This window comes from Prinia subflava, chromosome 25, assembly GCF_021018805.1.
Source record: "Prinia subflava isolate CZ2003 ecotype Zambia chromosome 25, Cam_Psub_1.2, whole genome shotgun sequence".
Taxonomy (NCBI): Eukaryota; Metazoa; Chordata; class Aves; order Passeriformes; family Cisticolidae; genus Prinia; species Prinia subflava.
Window position 1 is genome coordinate 3036190 of NC_086271.1, and position 23458 is coordinate 3059647.

General features: G+C 42.3%; 1 long non-coding RNA gene across 1 annotated transcript in view; it reads right to left on the reverse strand.

Annotated features, from left to right (window-relative positions):
• Positions 1-5982: 5982 nt before the first annotated feature.
• The window catches only part of LOC134561977 (uncharacterized), a 156760-nt gene continuing 139284 nt past the window's right edge, over positions 5983-23458 (reverse strand). Inside the window, exons 2-3 of the long non-coding RNA XR_010083034.1 lie at positions 9439-9617; positions 5983-7821 (exon numbers count right to left, since the gene is read on the reverse strand). This is a non-coding gene — a long non-coding RNA (uncharacterized LOC134561977). The remainder of the gene's footprint in view (positions 7822-9438; positions 9618-23458) is intronic.

Here is a 23458-nt window from a genome sequence, read left to right on the forward strand (position 1 = left end):
ACACTGTCACCCTGCATGAAGAAACTGAGCAGGTGTGAGGGCTACAGAACTGGGGAGCAATATTTCTACAATTCATCAGTGGCCATATTTATTGTATCATAAAATATTAAAAAACATCAGTAGTAGGACATAAGGCACAGACTAAGCTACAAGTGAATTGTTTTAAGTTTTGGGTAACTTACAATACCAAATAAAAACATTTTTTCTTAAAACACGCAGAAGAAAGAGTAGTTAACCTGTAAAACAATATTTCAGACTACCACTCGGCAATATCTTACCTTTCCAGCAGTGTTTTTTTCACTTCTTTGTATTCTGGTGTGATTTCCATCAACAACAACAAAGCTCACAAAAGCCCTCACCAAAACACAGCTGTCATTATGCAAGGCTTACTCTTTCCTAGCCTATCACAGAGTGTTTGATCATTGCCACCAGCTGGTGGCCAACTCGGCCTGTGGAAAGCAATCTGCTCTTCTAAACCTGGGTAAAATCCAGCCTTGTGCTTAAAGGTTTTTTTCTGGGACAGGAGGTCATGTGGATTTAACAAACCCATTTGCCTAGAGCAGGCAAACCCCATCACCTTGTAATTCTGACTTTATACAAGCGCCACGGGCAGTAGAGGCATTACCCAAGCTGTACAGATGAGCTGGAGTTTGTGCCTTGCTGGAGGTTTATGCTCTCACAATCTTCCAGAGGTTTCCTAAGTAGTTCATTGGCAGCTTCACAAAATGCTCCCAGTGAAGTCATTGTGCTGCATTTGCTGTTTCCCACAGATGGGAACCAGGCTGATGTCAGGGTCTGCCCCAAACTGCCCCTGCATCCGCTGGGGTGGGTTCAAACCCCAGGGCTCGGGGTGCCCCTCCTGCAGGGGAAGCAAAATCACTCCGGGTCAGGCAGTCAGGAGAGGGACTGGTGTCCTGTCCCCACAGGAGAAGGCTGCTCTTGCAGGCACTCAGCATTTTAGACAAAGATAAATGAACAGCATTTCCAAGCATCTCTGTTTTAAAAAAAGTCTTCTTCTTTAAAAATACAACCTACAAAAACAAACACTTCACGTAAGATGAGCACGCTGCCAGTCCTTTTTAAGCTTTGCACTATTATTTTCTGAACTTTATTTACACACAAAAGACTTTCAACAAAGAGCTTGACAAGAATTTGAAGTACAGGCTGATTTTTTTTTTCAAACAAGTGAACAGAATCTAATCACAGTAATTTGGGGTAAGAGGGATTGGTGAGTTCTTCACATGTCACTGAAAAGCCCAACCACTGACGTAAATGACGTGAGTCACCTTTCCATATTTTGTTCCCACAGAAAATAAAATGGTTTTTAGAGCTACTGTAAAGCAGGTAATTTCAAAGGTTACTATCTCACCTTCTTGCAGTCTGTAGCAACCTTTCTTCTCAATTGGCTTTGGACTTGCATCAAAAGGTGGAGATCCCAGGAGTGCCAGGTTCCTCACCACTGACAGTATTAGCAGTGCACGCATTCAGCTGTTCCTTGCTCTGTTTTGGGTGTCAGTGATAGCTGAAGCTGGTGAAGCAGAGCTGTGATCTCAAGGGGTGAAAAAGTAGTTTATCTCATTTACAAGAAAGTAAGAATAAACTTTGCCAATATCTGAGATGCTGAGCTACTACCAGAAGCCTGGAGAAATCATTGCTAATGAAGGATGAAATGGATTTAATCAGTTTTACTCTACACCTTGTTGTAGGTCTTGATATAAAAAGAATCCTCCGTCCCTCCACCCCACCCAAAAACCCCCCAAACAAACAAACAAGCAAAAAGCAACCAGTGAAACTTAAAAAGCGGACATTAATTTCTCAGAAGTTTGCACAGTGAATATTAAAGAGAGCCCCAAAGCTCTTTGTGCCTCTGCCCAGAACCAAATGGATTTTTTTCCTTATGTGCACTGATTTTTCTGCTGCTGGCACTGGGTTTAACTCCTAAATTGCAGAAACTGTTTTTCTAGGTAAGTGGCAGAACAATACAAAAAGGAATGATGTCCAAGAGCACAGAAGGAATTTAGGCATCCTCTTGCTGTTGAAAGTCAACCACCCCACCACCCTTCGCACCTCTGGAAATCTGTCTTGTTACACTGAGGATCTCAAAGCCAAAATATCAGTTATGTGCTGTTCTTCACCAGAACAAAGATGTGCCTGCATGCAATTGCAGAGGTTTATGTTTGCAGTCAGAGGAGAAAGGCAATAAGTCCAAAGGTTCTCTGACTTCAAACAAAACTAAAATGTGTTTGTGGCAGTCCTACATGGGGACAACCAGATTTAAGCTGTCCCTGCTGGACGATGTATACAGAGAGAAAGCAACTTTCCAGACAAGCCAGAAATCTGATGACTTCCCATGTCTGCTGTACATTTTGCTATATATAAATGCACAGTATAAAACCTTTTAAAGTGTTGAACCTGAGCCATGCTGGCTTTCTGCAGCGATACCAAGTTTAAACTCCCACTAGGAACTTTCTATCCAGACATTGGGTTCCTAAGGATGAAGGAAGTTGCAATGACACCAATGCCTTTTGCAAACTGCAGCTGGGTTAATTTGCCACTGCCAGCCCATTTGTGCTGCTTTGTTCCAAGGAGGGAAGGCCAGGTATCTCTGGAGCTGTCCTGTCCCTGTCCTTTGTCTCCACAGACGCTGCAGTGTTCAAGTGATGGTCTGCAAATGTGCTTACAGGAATTCCATGTCTCCACATTACCTGCAAGGCTTTGTCTGCTCAAAGGCTTTGTGCTGCTGGCCACAGCGTTCACTTTTTCACTGCCAGTCTTGTTACCCCACCTCACAGGACAAAAGCCAATCCTGCCTCCTGGCTCTGGTACTTTTCAAGGAAAGGTTTATCCAAACATTGTTCTGAGGGAAGTTCTCTCTGTTAGTCCCCTCCTTCCGTGTATGAGGTGACCCATTCATCATCCACTCCAGAGAAAGCAGATTCCTGGATGTCCTGCTGCTCACTGAGTGCTCACACAGAAATTCACCTGAGCGCAAATGAGGCATTTTGAGATCCCTGTGAGTGTCTGTGCCTGCTTAGCTTAGCAATAAAAGAGTTTTGTTTGCAGTGTAAAAGGTGTGCCGGCTTCTGCCAGGCTCAGCCACATCTGTGCTGCAGAGCCACCACTGGCATTTAATTATCAATTCCCTTGCTGTTTCAAAAACCAGCAACCAGGAAAGAAACTGAGTTGGTCATGTAGGACTTCACCCCTTTCTCAACTTCTGTAAAACCTCTTCTACTCAATTTTCCTCAGCTCCAAGATCTCCAAACCTCCTGATCCTTCTGCATGAGGCAGTGCCTACCTGAGCCTCCTTCTCTGATTTGCCTCACACTTACTTTTCTGCTTCTGTTGTTGGGATTCAAAGCATCTGGTGACACCCAACAATACTTTGGTCCTAATACTTCGGTTCAATAGCTCTGCAAGTTGTGCTTCTGGGAGAACAGAGTTCCTTGCTGTTCCCCTGGGCCAGTCTGTGGTCTCTCCAAAGGGAGTATCTGCCTCTAGGGTTGTCCTGAGATGTTGTATCCTTCTGGGATGTAGTTTTGAAGGGAAAGGTGTTAGCTATCATGGAGAACCTGGATTTTTAGCACTGTCAGGGTAGAGACAGGGCAGCAGAACTCCTCTCTAGCCCTCTGAGGTGACATAACTAGCTGCTGTTGAATTCCGTGCCTGGCCTCACCTCAGGAGCTGAACTTCCATGTCTCCCGGGGCAAGAAGCTGATGGTGCAGTGACTTCCTGTGGACCAGGGTCTGCTTTCATGTTCTCCATCACTGTTTTTGAAAGTTCTATTTCTTTGTGGAGGAGTTGGGCCCTTGTTTCAGAAAATACAGGTTCTGACCCTTCCAAAACTCCACAGTCCTGGCAACAGAGACCCAACATCAACATTAGACAGATCCTGCTTAGCCCTGCAGGGGAGAAGTGTCTTCCTGCTGCTGCCCCTTTGGAGCCTGACTCTTTACGTGCTGTTAAGTGCTGGTCTTCAACAAATAACCTGGAGAAAGTCAGTGGTTTGGATGTATTACTGGAAAAAAATCTGTAGATGGTTAGCTGGTCATGCAAATTGTATTGTTGCTACACTTATTAAATATCTAATTATCTCCTCTGGAACATAAGCACCAGACCTGACCTCTGTTTCTCCTACCTGCTGAGGGCAGAGGAAGAGAGTTAAACAAAATACTCTGATCCTTCCAGGAAACACACATCTGGAGTTGATGGTCTTGCAGAGATGCTGAGCAGCTGCTTGTTTATTAATTCTCTGGAAATCTTTGTCTTGTTTCCAATAAAACACTTTCTGTCACAGTTTCACTACATTTCCCTAAGACTGGGGCACTGTTTTTCATTTGTATTCTCTGTTTCCCGGCCAAACATTGCATTACAACCAGAGAAAGCTTGCAGGAATGTAGCAGCATATTGGGGTGGAAAACAAACAGACCAGGGATATTGCAAGTGTTTCCAAAACAAGCAATGCACCCTCAGCAGGGTCAGAACCAAAGTTCATCGGAAAAGGAACACAAACACTCGATGTTTGGGACAGCACAAATAAGAAATCCCATACAAAGCACCCTGAACTTGGGGGCAGGGGAGCTCCTGCTCACAGGACAAGAGGGGATGGCCCATATTAAAATGCATGTGCCATGTCTGATGACATCAGCCACGGTGAGGTGACCACTCACACACTCTGCCTCCTTGGGCAAATGTGTTTAGTTAAGATACCAAAACCAAGGAGAAAGGGATGTTTCTCACATGGCTGACTACTGAAGTGGAGCCTGTGTTTGTGGAGAATCCCGTATTTTAGGGACAAAACACATCATCCTCCCCGCACTGGAGAATTTCTACCTTGGCTGGCAAAAATCCTTTCATGTCAAACTGCATTATTTTGGATGAGCAATTGCCAGTTTCTCACTCAGTGCTTTGATATCATGTGATACACCAGATCTTGTTACGTTTATTTGAGCTGTTAAACCCAGCACAGTTACCTGGAAACACACAAACTCGGCTTATGTAAAATACTTGCTAATAATGTTATCAGCCCACTAACATCACCTGGGAATTGGCTGATCTTTCCACATGCTTCCCAGTGATGATTTACATTTTCTTTTTTTTTCCCCTGGGGATCATCTATCCATCCATTTGCTGTTCCATAAATCGATTTTCCAGGAGTAAGGTCGCCTTTTAAGGGGTTTTTTAGGTAAGATTCTTAGGTTTTTAAAGGTCAGGTTTGCTGTGGGGTAAATACACCTGCATGCACTGCTGTCTGTGAGAAACCTCCCCGAGGCTGCCCAGGCTCGGGATTTCCCGGGCGGGCAGTGCAGGAATGGGACACGGGGGCAGCGGCGTTGCTGTGGAGCTCAGGGGGGCAGCACCAGGGTGTTTGCTATTAAATCTTGTGCTATTAAATCGTATTAACACGGTGTTCGTCCCGCGTCCCGGACATCCCCCGGCAGCTCCGGCTGGAGGAGGGAAGGGACCAGCCCGGGAGCGGGAGAGAGCGCGCAGCTTCTGCATGGTGCACCGAGAGCTGCTCAAACGCAGCTCCAACACCTCTCCGAGGCTTTTTAGGCGGTCTAAAGGTGTTTGTGCCTCCGCTCCCCGCGGGCTGGGAATGCCGAGGCTCCCGGAGACGCTCCCGGAGATGCACGGGCGGTGCGGGGACGGGAGGGGACGCGCGGTGGCGCTGCGGCACCGGGAGAGCGCAGCATCCTCATCCTCATCATCTTCCTCTGCATCTTTGTCCCCATCGTCCTCATCCTCCTCCTCCTTATCTTCATCCTCATCTTCATCTCTATCTTCATCCTCATTCTCACTCTCACCCTCATCCTCACCGTCCTCCTCATTTTCATCCTCCTCCTCCCCATCTTCATCCTCATCCTCCTCTCCCACAGCCCCCAGGGCAGCTGCAACCCCCGAAATGTTTGAAGCAAGAAAAGACCAGTGCAGTGCAAAAATGGTCGTTTCTGCTTTTTATTTATATATATATTTATATATATATATTTATCTATTTATTTATTTATTGGCAGAAATGCTGCCGGGAGAAACTGAGCACAGAGTGATCCCCAGAAATAGCTGTGGTACAAATTAACCAAGTCCTGTCTTTTGCAGACTTGTGAAGTTCTGTAAACACAGACATAACTTTTTTTATTTTATTTCAGTTGATGGGCAAAGGGGATTTCCCCCCACCGATGTAAAAGGTGGAGATTTAGTTTAGATGAACATCTGAAATGGCAAGTGAAGATTTCATGAAGTAAGCGTAGCACACCTGAAGTAAATCTCAGTAAATTCATCATCCCTTCCACAAATCATGTTGTCTGTGAATTAAAGGGAATTAACATGCTTCTGTCTCAATTTGAAAAAATTACAAAATTTGCAATTATGCAAGTTTCATAAAATTGAAAATAAACCTCACCCCATGAATTGCAATCAAAGATAAAAGCAAAAACTTATTAGTGCAGACAGCAATGATCATCATAAATAAAAAAGGATATATTTGAGGATATATTTGAAGTATATTAAAGAGAAACTACTTACTTTTCTCTTTTAGCTAACCCAAAATATTTCACAAAAAAAAAATCTGCAATATACTCTGCAGGCATTCTCAGGTAAGTAGGTGATCCTTTCCAGTTATGTGTTCAAGTGTCTCTGAAAGGCCTGCTCATTCCTGAAGGTTTTGCAGGAAATTACAACACCCAAAAAGTTTTGTGTCTGACAGTAAAGAGGACCAAAACCAGTAGCTCAAAGTATAACAAATGCAATGACCACCTGGAGATGCCCATTTACAGTCACTGTCTCCATGGGCCGTTCGTGACAAGAGGAAAACCAAAACAAAACCTCAAATAAAAAAAAACAAACAAATGAGATGCATTCAGGAATCAGAAGTCAGTGTTTAAGATTCTCCTAACTGCAGCTGGGTTCCAATTCCTCATTTTTGGTAAAGCTCATCTTTATGTTCAGATAAGTTGGTCAAAGTTTTCCAGCTAGGAACAACTACCCTGTTTCTCAAAAGTAAAACTGGAAAGTGAAATTAAACCTTGACCTAAACTGAAAGTAGCCAGCCCACATATTACCACCACCACCATTCTCTGTATTTAAGATGCACTGGGATGGAATGAGCCCATCTGGTTTATATCAACAGGCATGTGGGGTTCATCTCCACACACAAAATGTCCCAGCCCTGTACCACACAGGCAGGAAGAACTGGGAGCTTTGTGCTATTATTGAGCACAGCCCTTACCTGCTCACAACTCCTAGGGATGTTTATGTACAGCTTGTTTATGGCACTGACTGTAAAAATAGAGGGCAAAAAAAGGGCCAGATGAAACAGTTTTCTGTGCAGAAACTTATCAGGTACAAGATGGACAAAATGGATTTTTATCTTCAAATGTATTTCAGTCCTCCATGCAGGTGACTGCATTTGTACCAAGGAATGGGAGTGCTGAAGGAAAGAGATGAAGTGCAGAGCTCTAGGATTTTTCCTTGCTTTCCAGAGCTCCAGAGGGACCAGAGGAAATTGGATATGAACTGGCTGTTCCGACTTACGCTGGTGATCAGGCAGGGACCAGGTGGCTCTTGTATGTCTTAACCAAAAATATCACTTAATCCTTATTTTCCCCCTGAGCACTGGGGACAGGGAACAGAACTGAGGCCAGCCCTTCAAACCAGCCCCACTGATACACATGGAAGTGGGAACATCAGCTTTTCTCCCATTAATGTGAACCACCAAATGTCTCTCAGTGCTTGTTTGATTTTTAGGTGGAATTGTTTCTTCCTCTCCACTCCAGTTGGGCAGTGAATCTGAATCACACTGAAAGAGCTGGTAGCACTTCAAGCTGGAACAGAAAGGGATCTCCTGTCAAAATCAAGCAAAGATAAAACCCCAATATTATGTTTCAACTGGATTTGGAACAATTATTCATGCAAAAGAACTGAGGCTGGAAATTTGATTTGTTTTGCTCTGCAATAAGCGTGGGCTTGGGTTGGGTTTTTTTGTTGCTGTTTTGACTGTAACAAAGGAATATTAGATCAGTTTGGAAATGTGAAAGTCAGACACATTTTTCATCGCCTGGTTGTCCTGAAGTCTTTTGGAAAAGCAGAGTCAGACACAGAATATCACAAATCTCTTAGCCAAGGCTGACTGAAGGGGTAAGATTCCATAAGAGGTGACTGCTCCTTCAGTTTCTTTGGAGTTTTTGCACAAATTGCACTGGTACTACATGGCCCTTACCCCTTTTGCTGTGTTGATTTATTCTAATCCCCTTTACTATCAAACTGCCCCCGTATCAGCAGCTCCTCAGGACAGTCCCCAGCAATTGGCTCCCACAGGAAAACCCTCCTCAATGAGCATTCACCCTTGTGATACTTCCCAGCTTTTCTTGTTATGGACTTGTCCTTCTAGAATGGTCTTTCTACATTTCAGTAATATATTGTCCCCATCAACTTGCTGGCAAAGTTCCTGCTTTTGATGTATTAAAAAAAAAGGGTTTTATTGTTAAAGTTTGAACCCTTTCCTCCTCAAAGTCGTTTTGGCCAGCTTTATTATGGCTTCACATTTTGCTTGCCAGAAGGTTTATTATCTTTTCTGCAATCTCCATTTGGACTCCACTTATTGAAGGGTGTCTTTTATACTTCTAATAACCTCCTTAGTTTGCTTTTAGCCATGCTGGCTTCCCTTCTTGTTCCTGGTTCTCTTAGACTTCAGGAGTGTTGGACTAGACCCCAAACACTCTCTCTGAAAAGAAAAGGTCTCTTGAAAGAGACCAGAATTATTATTTATTTTTTATAGTGATTTTTCAGTGAAACTGAAAGGTATGCCCACCCTGTAGTAAAAAGAAGGTTCAAAGTAACTTGCTCCCTCTTAGACACCCCCTTAGAGTCATCATAGCTTTCCAGGATGAAAATAGAAGCATCCACAAAGCTGAGGGAGAACACCTTTCGTGTGGGGAACCCCGTGAGCCAGCAAGATTTAAGGATGAGATTAGAGTCCTTCAATATGCAAAACATCCAACTTGCAGGTCTAAAAGGTTTAATCAGCTCTTATGAAGCCATGCAGGTTCAAAGGGTTTAACATGCTTGGGAAAAAATCCTGAGCAGTTGATAGTGCAGGAAGCTCAGAAGTGAATGATTCTCAAAGCACGTGCACGGAGCTGGCAAAGACTGTACCCTTAAAAGAGTGGTCAAGAGGGAATGTGTGATTTAGTGAATCAGTCAAGCAAGGAGCTTTCATCTTCGGAGTCCTGGTTTATGACTTACTTAAGGCGTTAATTATAAATGTCTTGGGTATCCATCCCTCACTTAATTAATCTCCACACTCATGTGAAGTGTGAATCCAGATCACAACCAAAAGCTCTCCCAGCACAGAGGGCCCCACCCGAGGGGAGGAGAGGGGAAGCTGCTGCAGGATTTAGACAGGCTGGGAAGACAACATGAGCCCGAAGGTGTGCAAATACCTGTTTGTGTTGAGAGTAGAGGATTTGGCTTTTTCCTCCAGCAGTGCCCTCCAGCTCTCAGGCTCCTCATCAAAACAGGCATCCTCAAAATGACAGCACAGCATAACATCCCACCAAAGGAGGTTTGCAGGTTTCAGTGCCCCTCTGTTGAAATCCCCACCGAAGAAAGGAAAAGGAAGCTGAGAACAGTAAGAAAGGTCACATGAAAGTGAGAGAGAGCAAAGATCAAGAAAGAACTGGATACCAAGAAGACACATAAAATAGAATTTAAAAAATATAAAAATAGAGACAGGCATGTCAGAGGCAATTAGATTTAAATGTTTCAGGATGTGGGTTTTTCTCATAAAGTACATTAAGTGGGGAAACACCAGCAAACAAGGTTTGTTTCACTGCACTACACAGAGCACTCACTAATTAAAAATAAATAAATCAAAACTTAGACTTCTCTGCACATTCTGGTCTTGTTACCTGCGTAACTTGATTTTTAAAGATTTTTGATGTCTTCTAAAGCTTTTTAAGTTACCATTCTTTTCAATCAGCTTCAGCATGAACATTCTTCCTCTATGATTAGTCTTGCACGTGAGTTAAAGCTCTAATTCCATAATGAACTCATCAGGTTATGGGAGCTTCCATATCTATCATTCATGCAATCCATTTATTACTGAAAAGGCACACACATTATTGCAAAGCATTACTAACCACTGTAACAACCTCTAAGCATTTTTAAAGAACTTTTCTGTTTCATTTTTCTGCCCACAGTCAAGCTCAAATTAAGATTGTAGTTAACTGAGGCTCATGGGCTATGTCTGGGTCATTTTCAATTTGGAAGCTCATCTGTGTCTATATTTTGGATTGCTACAGCACAACAATTTTCAGAAGCTAAAATTTTCTAACCAGGGATTACTGTATGGAATATCTGACCACTTTTTCCTCACCTAAAGGATGGAAAAACAATATTTCTCAGATAATGCAATCTTTGCCTGCAGACCCACTGGATTTGGCCCTGAAACTCCAGGTGAAGCTTATGCTTGATGAATAATCACAGATTTAACATCCTCAGTCCAACTTTGTTTCTGCTCAACATTTGCACCAGATAAAGTGTAGTTTAAAAATTAATTTAAGCAAAAAATATTTCTTCTGAATGAACATATGAATAGTTTTTCCTCACTGTGAATGCATAACTTTTACTACTCAGGGTAAAGCTATGGTTTCACTATTATTATTTTAATAGAGACTACAACAACATTTCCAGTTTTTGAGCAGAACCAAATGTGTTACAGAGGCATCTGTTTATAGCTGTCAAAGGTCTGGCTTCTCAGCAGGTGTGAAATCACCAATAACTAACATACCTGCAAATTCCAGTCACGTTTTTATATGGAAACAGTCGGGCTGATGATGCAGAAGTGAAACACAGACAAAAGGCAGGGATTTTCCACCAAAGACCTGGCTGGATTTCAACAGATAACCTAGAACAAATCTCTTTTGCAGAAATGCAATTACTATCAAAGCACAGTAAAATATATATTTGCCATATCACCCTCAGTGTTGTTGAAAAAACTTGGAAATGTGCTGCTTAATAGCATAGCACTGGAATTCAAATTGAGAGCATCTCTTTTTATTTCATTACAACTGCTGCTTTGGCTTTGGTTTCCTAACTCTTCATGACTAACTTTTGGGTAGTGAGCACTTGAGAATGTTGTCATTTTTTAGCTACCTTTTTTGCCTAGTTAAAGTTAACCAAAATTTAGCTTTCTACAACTAATTTCTTCTCCTTGCTGCAAGCTTTGCAGACAGAGATAAAGGGTTGTGGCTTCATCTCTCACAGACCCAGAGTGCTGCAGAGGAACAATTTCACATGCCATTACCTTTAGGCCTCTTTGGACACAAAAGCATAAAGTTGCAGCTGCATTGTAAAAAGCTAAAATGAATCTCAATTTTTGTTTTACTTGGAACCCCTTGGACAATCTTTGGTCCTGAAGTTCCTTCAGAGGAAGGATCACAGGACAAGGGGGAGTGACTTCAAATGGAAAGAAAATGGGTTTTGTTTGGATTTTAGGAAGAAATTCTTTACTGTGAGGGTGGGCAGGCCCTGGCACAGGGTGCCCAGAGCAGCTGTGGCTGCCCCTGCATCCCTGGCAGTGCCCAAGGCCAGGCTGGACAGGGCTTGGAGCAGCCTGGGACAGTGGAAGGTGTCCCATGGCAAGGGGTAGGAATGGATGAACTTTAAGGTCCCTTCCAACCCAAATCATTCGATGACTCTGTGATCATGAATTCATAGCTCTTGAGCCCTTGTTGTTCAACACAACGAGATAAAACAATTTTATTGCTTCATCTGGATAGCTAAGGTGGCCTCCTACTCCATATGAGGAAAATAAAAAGAAGACTTCCTTAAAAAATAAAAATTACATACAAACGATTAGGTGGTCAGAAAAAAAAAACCACAGGGATTTTTTCCCCCACTCAAATAGATTGTATTGAAACATCACTCACCAAAATGCAAAGTTTCAAACAGTTCATACAGTCCAACTCAAACATTGGCAAAATTTCCACAGTCCTCATGAAAGTTTGGGTTTTTTTCAAAATCTTTTTTGAGTCTGTACCTCTGCCTGTTGGGGGGCACCACGATGCAGGCAGAGGGGGGTACTGCAGGGTGTTAAGGGTGACAGCTTAAATAAGAGCTACCACTATGTAAATAATTTGACAGTCATTTCAATTGCATTTCTTTGTGATGGGGACAGACATCTGATGGCCTTATTTCCCCATGAGAGAAACACATATTTTAATAATCCCAGCATTTCTCACCAGCAGGCTATGAATATTCAATAAAAAATTATTTTCTAAAATATTTTTTATCCTGGCCTTTTTTTCTGTCACATGAAATTAAAATAAAAATGTGGGAAAAGTCATAGTTACTTGATCTACATTCCCATTTTCTATTGCTTTTGCTGTGGACTTGCACAATATTAAAACTATTCAATAATCACAAGAAATCCTGGGTGGTAACCTCCCAATCTCACAGCTTTTCTTCTGCTCTAGATGCTCATCCTTAAGGACTTAAAAAAGACCAGAAAATGGTAGCCACCACAGCTTTATCTGTCATGCTATCCTCTCCTCTGTGACTGTTTGACATAGAATAAAAGATGGTGTAACCTGTACTAGCCTGACACCAGGAAAAGATTGAGTACAAAGTTAATCAGAAAAAAATTACTCTCATTCCTTTATCAGACTTGTAATCCTCCAGGACTGGAGGAGCACAGGAATTGGGGTCCCTGCTGATGCTCAGCTGCTGCTCCTTAAGATTTATACCCAGGCAATGATGACAGTTTTGTTGTGCCTCTGAATGCAAACTGAATATATAAATAGATTAAAGGATATCAATCTAGAATCCACCAGGAACTACAAATATTTAAGAATTATTCTTACAGATGTCAATGGGAGTATTACAATTTTAATAAATGTTGTACAAGATTCAAGGACAGGGAAATAAAAGGCTTTGTTCCTGTGACTACCTTACACCTATTCTCACTTCTTCTATAATGTTGGGTTTTTTTCCCCAAGCATTTAACAGGAACAAATATTTGTATAGGTGCTACACAATTGTGCTATGGGGAAATGTTGAATTACAAACTAAACTTCGTTCCTGAGAAATTGTAATTACTGCCCAGGAGAGTGTGCAGCAAGAAGCTGCTTCCTCTCCGGTGTGGGAACCAGGAGTGTGCTGTGCACCTGATCAGAAAAAGAGAAATAAATCCTTAAAATAAAAAAAATTAAAAAGAATTCCCACAACCAGACTACTCCCACAGATTCACACCAGTAAGTCTGGGATTTCAGAGTTCTGCACAGATGTCAGATAGGGGACTGGGATAAGAGGGACCAGTGCCTGGTAATTATGATTACATGAGCTGACAGAAAGGAAATTCGAGTTCAGAAACTCTCTCCCAAAGCCCTAGGCCAGAGGAAAACCTCCTGTTTAGCAGAAGCAATCCCTTTCCCTTCCACAGCATGGCTCCAGATAACACAGGGCATGTGCAAAGGGCAGGATCATGTTCTGCTTTTTCCTCAGAGATGGATCAAGAGCTCCAAAGATGTGCCACCATCACTTCAAAGCATTTTTAAAACCCTCAGCTATATGTCCAGCCTCAAAATTCCTGAGATATGTAGGTCTAAAATCAATAAATGTTTAGGTTTTTTAATTTGCCCACCTGCACTCACAGTATATAAAATTCACGTATTTCAAAATCCAGAGGGGGGCAAAAAATCTTTTCCAATAAAAACTCAGGTGAAAATCAGATTTCAGTCCATATTGTGTAACTGATGAAGCCACTCAGCTGTGGCAATGTGACAAACTCCAACTGGATGAGAGCAAGAGCCTGCAGTGGAGCCTTCATTCTTTCCATCTTCCCTTCAGGTAAAGCCAGCCCAGGGAGAGCAAGAGATTTTGATTAGTGGTGTAGAAACCACAGGTCCCTCCCTGGAAAAGTGCTTCCATGTAGGTGCATTCTGAGCTGCAGCCTTTACAGGATCACAGCCCCTGTGTAAGCTGCTGCTTTTCTCTGTGGTTGTATTGCAGGAGCAGCAGCAGAGGGGCTGTAACACAGCTGGAGACCCTTGGAAACCATTCTGATTTTCTGGAGTAGCTGCACACAGAACTGGGGAGCTGCCCCTCGTGTTCCTCTGAGGGCAGCGCCGTGCTCAGGAAATTCATCTTTGCTTTTCACACCGCCTGGGTCCGAACCCCTGAAGGACCGTGGGCTTTTCAAACGCGCTCCTTGGAGGATGGGGATGTGCAAAGCCAGCTCCAGGGCTCGGTGGGAGTGCTGATGCTGGGCTTTCCACCAGCAGGACTCCTCTCTCAGGCCAGCTCCAGCCTCATTAAGAGCAAGTGCTGATTGTGTCTGTGCACAGTCACTGAGGAGGAGGATACAGGCAAACAAATGCTCCTTAAGCTCTTGCCCCATGGCTTGCACTTCTGATGAAAAAATTTGCATATTGCCTGCCCGGATCAAATTCTTGAGAGGCATTTGAACTTTGAACTAAGCAAAGTTTCCCAGAGAGCTGCAATCAAGATAGAGGTGCCTCACTGATGGCAAGCAGACTTCCCGAAACATTGGAGCATGGTTTGTCCATGAGGAGAAGGAAAACCTGAGTTTCCAAGCGCAGAGGTTCTATAGAGAGCAACCAAGTCACCTGTAATGGGCCTGTCCTCTAAATGCCACTGGGTCCATCCAAAATTGGCAACGTGATTATTCTACTTTGGCCATGCTGTTTAAATAAGCACAGCCTGGCTCGTTCATTTCCTGTATCCGTCTTTGATTCAGGAGCTGAGAGTTTCAAGTGGACTGAGCATCTCAGGAAGACACATTTGCCACCTTAGGCAGCTCCAAAATCACAGAGCACATCGAATTTCTTGCTCTGGAGGAGCTGGAAGAGGCAAAGTCCTCGGTGCATTCTGTGAACAAGTGAAGCTCATTTGGCTTTGAGAGTGATACACTGATTTCTAACAGCTATCAAACTGTCCAGGACAGCTTTAAAATGCACTGTAGAGCAACAGGATGAAAGTCACAATATATTCTCACAGAGCTGCAGAAGCTGTGATTTCATGTTCAATCTGTAGGTCTGAATTTCTTTAGAAGAAATGGATGTGAGTTCATTTCCTGGTCATGCTAGTAAAGGACCTCTGTGATTATAAGGCACAGGAGAGCCAAGGCTCTATAAATGTGGAGTAATAAACTTTCCTTACCTAAATAACACAGGGGCTGTGTGTTCCTGTTTGAAGTACACACTCTGACAGTACAAGTTAAAGCAGAGTGTAAGTTAATTCATCCAGGGACTGCTGCTGGATAAGTAATACAAAATAATGGCAAATGATACCTCACAAAGGGCATGCACTGAGTCGGACAGTGTGGACTCTCCTCAGACATGGAACTGCCTGCTTGCAGCGAGTCTTTATTTTCTGATTGATCATTTGTAATCTGATCAAATGGAAGAAAGCAAGAGGCCTGGTGCTAATGACTATTTCCCATTCTTAACAGCTGACCCAACAACTGGGCACCCTTCTGAGCTGAGGAACAAATTAATATTCCTCAACTGACTTGAAGGCATTTAAAGACTGAAACAGGCTGCATATGGGGATGCAGCTAAAAGCAGGTTAAGCAGTAAGCAATTAGCTGCAGATAAACCATGAATCAGTCTGGCTGGATGATAAACTGTAATTTCAGCTTTTGCCTCCTCAGTGTGTTTCACAAACACAATAGGCAGGCTCGCACTGAAATGTGAGCAAAATATGACTCTTCTGTGGAGGGGACACATTCCTTCCTTCCTGCTCTCTAGGAACCAGGGACAAGGTTTGCTGTAGACATTTTCTCAAGTTTGTACAATCAAACCCTTCGAAAAATCCAAGGAAATTGCTCCCATTACCATGTGAGTGTTCCATTGGGAAAGGAAAGACATAACCAGTGTGATGAGCAGATCAGATTCTGTTTGATATTATGCATTGAAGCAGTTAACTGTCTGTCCATAAAATCTGATTGATGAGTACTGAAAAGATTATAAAGTCTTTTAACTACAATTTTTATTGAAACTAAAGCTTGTATTTCATATTTCTTTGTCAAGACTGGGGCTTCTTTAGTATTAAAATATACTAAATACTTACTTCACTACCAGAATTCACAGAGTAAAGTTTCTCCTGATGTTTGAAAAGGACTAGAAGTACCACAGAAGTGCAAGAAATGCCAAATGAGAAAAACATTTTTCTAGAGGATGCAAGGAAAAAACAAAAGAAACACTAAAAAACTCCTCAGAATAATCTTAGGATTTCTGTTACAAACTATTTCAATTAGAATAATTTTAAGGTTCAACTCACTTGCACCCCTCGGTTTGAAAGACAGAGTCAGAGGCCTGGTCTACACCTTCATTAGTAACAAAAAATCTGAACAAACACTCTGAGTTACACTGGGGTCTGTGTTAAAGGCAGTTAAATGAAAAAATATAGCCAGGGCTTTTTGGACCACTGACTATATCAGGCTAATCTGAGCAACGATTTTATAAGGATTGACTAATTTCCCTTTTTTTAGTGGTGATTTTTATTCTTTGGATGTAGAGACACAGGAGAAGTTCTAGGAGACCTGTTCACTGAGACCTGGTGCAGCACTGTGAATGGTGATGGATACCTCCAATAACTCTGTCAGCACTTCATGTGTGAAATACATCACCAAATTGCACATGTTTATTTCCTTCTGCACACACACACAGGAAAAGGCCCTTTCTGCAAAAATGGAATTGGAGCTACAAAGGGAAACTGTTTTTCAGAGATGCACCTTTCACCCCTGCTTTTCTTGAGCCTCTCAGAATTCCATGGCTGCTTTTGACCTCCAACTTTCTTATTGCTCCTACTCCCATACATAGGCATGCACCTCCAAAACCCACTAATGAAAGTTATTTGTATTTATAGTGCACTGGACCAAGTCCTGACCTTTTCTCAGGGTTTTTCTCTGCATGCCAGTGCGTGGGCAGGACTGTGGGATTTGCTGCAGGCTCAAGCTGTATTCCACCTTCTCTCCAGTCATGAACCTCTATTTCCCAACATCTGTTTCTAAAACCAAGTATTCTTTGTCTGAAGTGGGTTCTGGAACACATTCTGACAGTCAGAGAGTGTTTTGGAGCTGATCCTTGTCCTTACCACAGTTAGCAGCAGTGAAGATAGCAGCAAAGTCACCTGGAAGTTTAAGTACCTTAGCTCTGGATGACCAATAGAAAATGATCACACCTTGATAGCATTTTAAGGAGGCATTTACAGAGAAACAGAATAGAAAGAAGTGCTCTTTGTGTGTTTCTTTTGTAGAAAAACCCTGTAAACTGTAATAAGCATTTAATACATATATTTGTAGAAGTTTACTACAGTTGAATAGGGTTTCCTCATAAAGGCCTGCAGTAATCAAAGCACTTCTACCCTCAGCGAAGAAAGGCCAGCTAAGAGACTGTCAAATAACACAGAATGAAATAATTTCTGGTTTTAACCATCCTATAGAGTCCTATGCATGTGATGTAATTCCCAGTTCAATTCCACAGAGAAGCTATCATTTCCTATTAGAGTCTATGGGGTATTTGCATGTAGGTTTCCTTTCACAGACTCCTTAGGATAGCCAGAAAATTCATTTTCTCTGTATAAACGAAATGGTGGAGCTCTTTTTCCTCTGAAGTCATGTGATGTCTGTCACCACAAAAAACAGCCTAATTCCTGTTTTGGAGCCTGTTTCCTTGCATATGGTTTCTGGTTGGAGGCAAATATCACTGCACTATTTAACCAATACATTGTCATACGGTGATTAATTTCTCCTTTATTTTCAGCATGAAAATCTGTGGCTCAGACCCCCATGTGGTAAAATAATAGGCTGAAAGATTAGCCACTGCCACCATCTGTTACCTGTCCCTGACTTCACTCACATTTCAAGGGCCAATTGCAATTTCAAAATCTGTCATTGAATGAGTCTATTTTCTTTCACGTTATTACCTAGATGACTTCAGTAATTCTGCCTAAATGGGGCCTGAAAAAGAAATGCTGAGAGCAGTGAACACAAGTAATATATTTGCATAATACAGTGGAAGAGAGAGTGCTGTGAGAGGGAATTCTCAGGGCTGGTGTCTCCTGTCAGTGTTTGAAGGAGGGTGACTCCATTGCCTGCTCTGGAGTCACTCCAGAGAGCCATGAGAGAGAGAAATGAGGTTTTCAGCATCCCATTCCTTACCAAAGTCATCTATTCTGTACAAGGAGTGAGAGATAACAACCCAATTCTTCTTTTAGTATGCCCGTCTATCACACGCTGGTTTTGTTAGATGGGTGTTTATATAGCTGAACTTACCATGTCCAAAACACAGGAAAGCAGAAGGGCCATCCCTTTTGGGGGATGAAGGGAAAAGAAGGAAGGACAAGGAAATTCAAGCAAAGAAGGGAAAAAATGGGAAAATACAAGGGGAAAATCAATAAGAGAACTACTCTGTGATCATTAATTCATAGGACGGATTACATTAATGTGCCCTGTAAGGCTGGCACGCAGCCCTTCAAACACATGGCAGTCTTTGCAGAGCAACCTTTGCCATTTGAGGCTCAGCACTGGGGGCACAGCCCACGCTGGCTGCACAGAGCTCTGTGACAAGCAGGAATCATTCTCATGGATCAAGGTGAGGCAACCAAACCTCAGAAGCAATCACACATTTAGCCTGTGGCAAATCCTACTGAAAGCAGCAAGAATCCATACTATCACTCTATTTTTACTTTTTTTTTTTTCCTATGGGAAACACTGCAAAGGCAGAAACTGTGCCTCTGCATTTTACCACTGCTGTTTCAGAAAAAGAAACAAATGGCATTTGTTATAGCAGCCCTTTTTTTGTTCCCATTTGAGCAGAAGAATAACTCCCACCTTCTTGCCTTTAGACAAAGTTGTATTTAGAGGTGTTCTCCTCCTTCTCTGTTTCTGTGTGCAAATTCTAGCTGGGGTCCACCATGAAGGCTGCAAAGTTTCCCTTGTTTAAACTTTGGAACTACATGAACAGCATGGCATCAATAAAGATTGACACTTTCCTATGATACGTGTAAAATGCTAAACTTCTTTAGCATCGAAGTGAAACTTTGCTATCAAATTTTTAATTTTGAGTGAGCAATTGCTTCATTTCAAGCGATCTTAAATTACTCTTAGACTACAGCACCTGCCCGTGTTAATTCTCTTCTTTTTACACAGGCACAGAAAAACATTTAACTCAGCTGAATGAATGCTGCCATAATCACACATGCTCTGAGCCACTGAGGTGTGGGCAGACCACAACCACAAAATCCCACTCTCCCCTTAGCCTGGCCTTGGGTTTCCCTGCCAGCTTTGCTTTCTAAGTTAAGTTTGGGGCATGCAGCACCGACTTCTGTGCTTGCAGAGCTCCGTGCACATCATCGGGACACGGCAAAGCAAAACCCCGAGGGGGCGCTTCACGCCACACGGGGGGAGCTTTGTTTTCGAGATCCATCACTCGGATTGCTCTCCCTGGGATGTCAGGCCAGATTCCCAGTGGGAGTAAACAGCTCAGACAGGGCTGCCCCCAAAATGAGCTACTAATGTTTATGTGCAGGAACAGTCTTGATGTCACTCTCATGTCTGGCTCGCCCTCCAGAAGACCATAACTGTTTGACATAACCCATGTATTTGTTATTTTAGGGGGCTGGTTGGAAGGAGATGGCAAAGGTTTAGGAGTCAATGATCTCCATCAGCTCTACAAACAAGGCAAGACTGCTGGGCTTTGTTTTCTTTTGGGAACTTTCCAAGCATCAGTACTTTGCAAGTTACCCCCATAGGCGATTCAGTGTCTGTTTCAAGTTAATGTGCTTTGTTTTTCAGGCCACAAATAAAATCAGAACAAAGTAAAAGTTCACGTTTGTTTGAAAACAACCCAAATTGTGTGTCGTGTGAAAAGAAAGGTAAAAAGAGGGTCAAGGAAGCTGGGAGTAGGGAGGGCATGGGATAGGGAAAATCTCTCCAGAGGAGGGAAAGTGGCTTTTAATACACAGAAAAAGAACACACTGAAGAGAGGAGAAAAAGATAATAGTAAGAAAATCTGCACGAAAATAACTGAAATACTGTAGCTCTCTGTTTTCTAGTGAGGTTCTGGTCTCACTCATAAGAGGGTCACAGGGACTGAAACTACTCTCGTATTTCCATTGTATTAGAGACACGTGAAGTAGATGACATCAATAAAACCAAGATACGAGGCCAAATCCTGCCCTTGATTACCGTCATTCCACTAATTTAAGAACCTTGTTCAATGTAACCTTTTAAATCTCTGATTCCTGAGAAAGCCAGAGCAACAATAGAGGACTCACATTAATCAGATGTCAAACACACTCCTACCTTTGTTAAAACAAACTTACCCATAGAAGGATTTAGAGGGATTTTTTTTTTTCTTTTTTTCTTGGTAACAGCAAAGATCTGTTTCCAGATCTGTGAATGTGATGCTGTGATAGCTGATTCTCCCCCCTACCTTTATGCTTTCATGCCACAGCTGTTTTCTCAAGGATGGCAGCAGAGTTAGGCTGCTCACCTGGTTCTTCAAAGACCTATTCCTACAATTCTTGGACCTATTTTTACAATCCTCCACCCCTTTAAAAATACTGGATGAATCTGGAGACAGTGGTCCTCACCTGTCAGGTGGGGATTACACTTTCCACAAAACAAGAACAGGCCAAAGGAAAAAGATAAGAGTATGCTTCAGTGCTGAGCTTTTTTCTGGATTGAGAGGTTTTGTTTCCTGTGTTGGATTTGTGAAGTCACCCTCAGAAATTTCCATTGACTACCATGGCAACTGCACTGGGCCAGTAGTAGCCATAGTGATGCCAGATGGTGAGAAGTTATGCATGTGACTGCCACAGAGAATTGCTCACTGAATGCTAAATTCAGATGAGTGCACTGGATCCAAAGTGAACAGAACTGAGCACAAATACGGGCAGGGAACCACTTCCCCCCGGCATAAAACCTGTTAAAAATAATACAAATATTTTGTGAGAGATTAAAGCAGGAGAAAACCACGTTCAGTGGTACAACTACCCACCTACTCACTATCAGTGGGGTAGTTTCACCCTGTCATTCACTGAATGGGTTTATCTTGCCATGAATACAGGCAAAAGAGAGCAAAAGAGAAAAAAAAAAAAGGCCAGAAGAGCTGATCTGACTAAGATGACTGCCGAGAAGTGGAACAGGCAGGCACAATGAACTCTCTAAATAAGAGATGAAAGCTTTGAAATCCATGTCACCACCTCAAGACTGGCTTCAAACCCGTGGTGACCCACGGCCATCACAATACATGGATGGAGTTTTGGTGTCCTTCTGCCTTTATGTTCCTAATCCAATTAAGAACAGTTGTTCACATGGAGCAATTAAAAACCCAAACCTGCACTCTCAGAGGGCTGGAAGACATGAAAAAACCCCAAATCTCATTTGTGACATTGAAAACAATTGTGTCCCTGTCAAATGCCTGAGATTAACAAGGCCAGGACTTCCTTCTTACACAGCTCTGATAGTGAATTCAGTGCCTGGATATTACAAGGAGGATACCCACTGAGAAATTCCATGAATGTGTTGTCACCTGGGATAAGAAAGGTGGCAGAACAGACAGAAATTTTTATTGCTCCTGTAAGGTGTGGGACTACCCTTTGTACTATTTTTGTTTGCTTGTTTTTTCTCCCTGGAAACAACTCAGAAAACCGCTTATGCAGAAAGCACAATAAATGTAGGCTTCAACATGCAGGGAAAAAAATGGAATTGTCCAATTATCTCTTTACCCAGAATTTTTATTTACCCTGCAAGAGATATAGAAAAAAAATCCTTGCCTTTCAAAATGTCCCTCAATAGAAACAACAAAGAGATGCAACTGAAAATCAAAGCAACATTTTAAATAGTTTCCTTTCATGACAAAGTTTCAAGGTTCTCTGTCAAGAAGCAGTGTCAGGCAGGGAGAAAAGCATGCAACACACTTCTCTTTGATGATTTAAAAAAAAAAAAATAGAAAAAGAGCCATTTCAGTAAAGCTGCAATAGGAACAAAAAGAAGTGTTTCCCACCGTGGATGCTGATAGAGGAGCAGGGAACATGGTAAGACTAACAACAGCTTGAAAATGTTTCTCCACACACAAAATGAACACATGAGAGGATATATTTTGGTGTTGCTTTTAGGATTAGTTGACAGATGATCTCCCCAGATGATCTGGTCTCTTACCTGATGTCTCAATAAATTTATTTCCACAAGGAGGGATGCTGATATAACAGCAGTTTTGTGCAAAGCAAATCACACCAAACCATTGATATTTTAAGTTCAGCAGCTGATCTTTCACGGTTGCTAACAAAAGCAGGCAAAGAGACCACAGTGACTGCAGCAGTGAGCTGAACTCCTGTCTCACCTTGGCGTGAAGGTGCAGTTTGACAAGTGCTGCTTAAGCAAACCTGAGCACTTCAGTTATTTTCCAATGATTTACTCGCCACAGTCACTCATAACATAAAAGCCAGCAATCAGTCATTAGCACGCAGCAAAGGAAGCTTTCCCAGAGTATTATGTATCATGTTTGGACAGTTAGAACTCACAGCTATTATTTATTCACACCACCATAAATTATTCTTCTCCAAATGAACCTGAGTCACGTAAATGCTGACTTGGAAACTACCAGAGGCCTCTCCTTTCCTTCAGCATGTATTTTTCCTTTCTCATAAACTTGCTGCCTAAAAATGGAAAACCAAAGTGAAGATGAGGTGTTTAAAATCAATGCCCTGGGGACACTTTGGTTAACATTTGCTGTGTCCCTTTCAGGGCTCTAAATTTGTCAAGGGCTAAAATCATCTCAACACTGCAGAGCAGCACCAGTGGTGCCTGTGAGTAACTTTCATGCTGGTGTAAGCACCAAACTATTTTTCACAGGCTTTTGCCTCCCTCTTTTTTTTTATTTTTAATGCATATTTTGTCCTGTCAAACAATGCCCAACCAGGCATTTTAGACATGCACTGTAAAACCAGTGCAGGTTATGCAAACTTCCCATGGGCACTGATGTCATCCCGTGGACATGGTTAACAGGGGCTGGATTTAAACCAGGGAAAAGTAGGACTGAAAACTCCCTGGGAGTGGTTATAAACAGCCAGAACCTGGTGCTGAATTATCACTAAATTGAAGCTATTTTAGCATAGTCTGTGTGGTGGTCCATTTCCCCAGACACCTCCACAAACAGTGGATGAAAAATATCTCTCCTGTTAAAAATAGAGGAAAAAAATGCTGAACAAAACAAGAGAAAAAAACCCCAAACAAGCCTATAAAATAACAACAACAAAAAGCACACTTTCCCCAAAATAAAACCCCCACACCTATCCAGACTGCTTTCTGCTACATTCTAGAGTCACATGATTTTGAAAGAGAGGCACCAAGCTTGAACTGACAGGAGTGAAATTGAGTTACACTCACAGATCTAAGGGATCTTCCTAGGCTCATCCCACTCCTAATGAAAT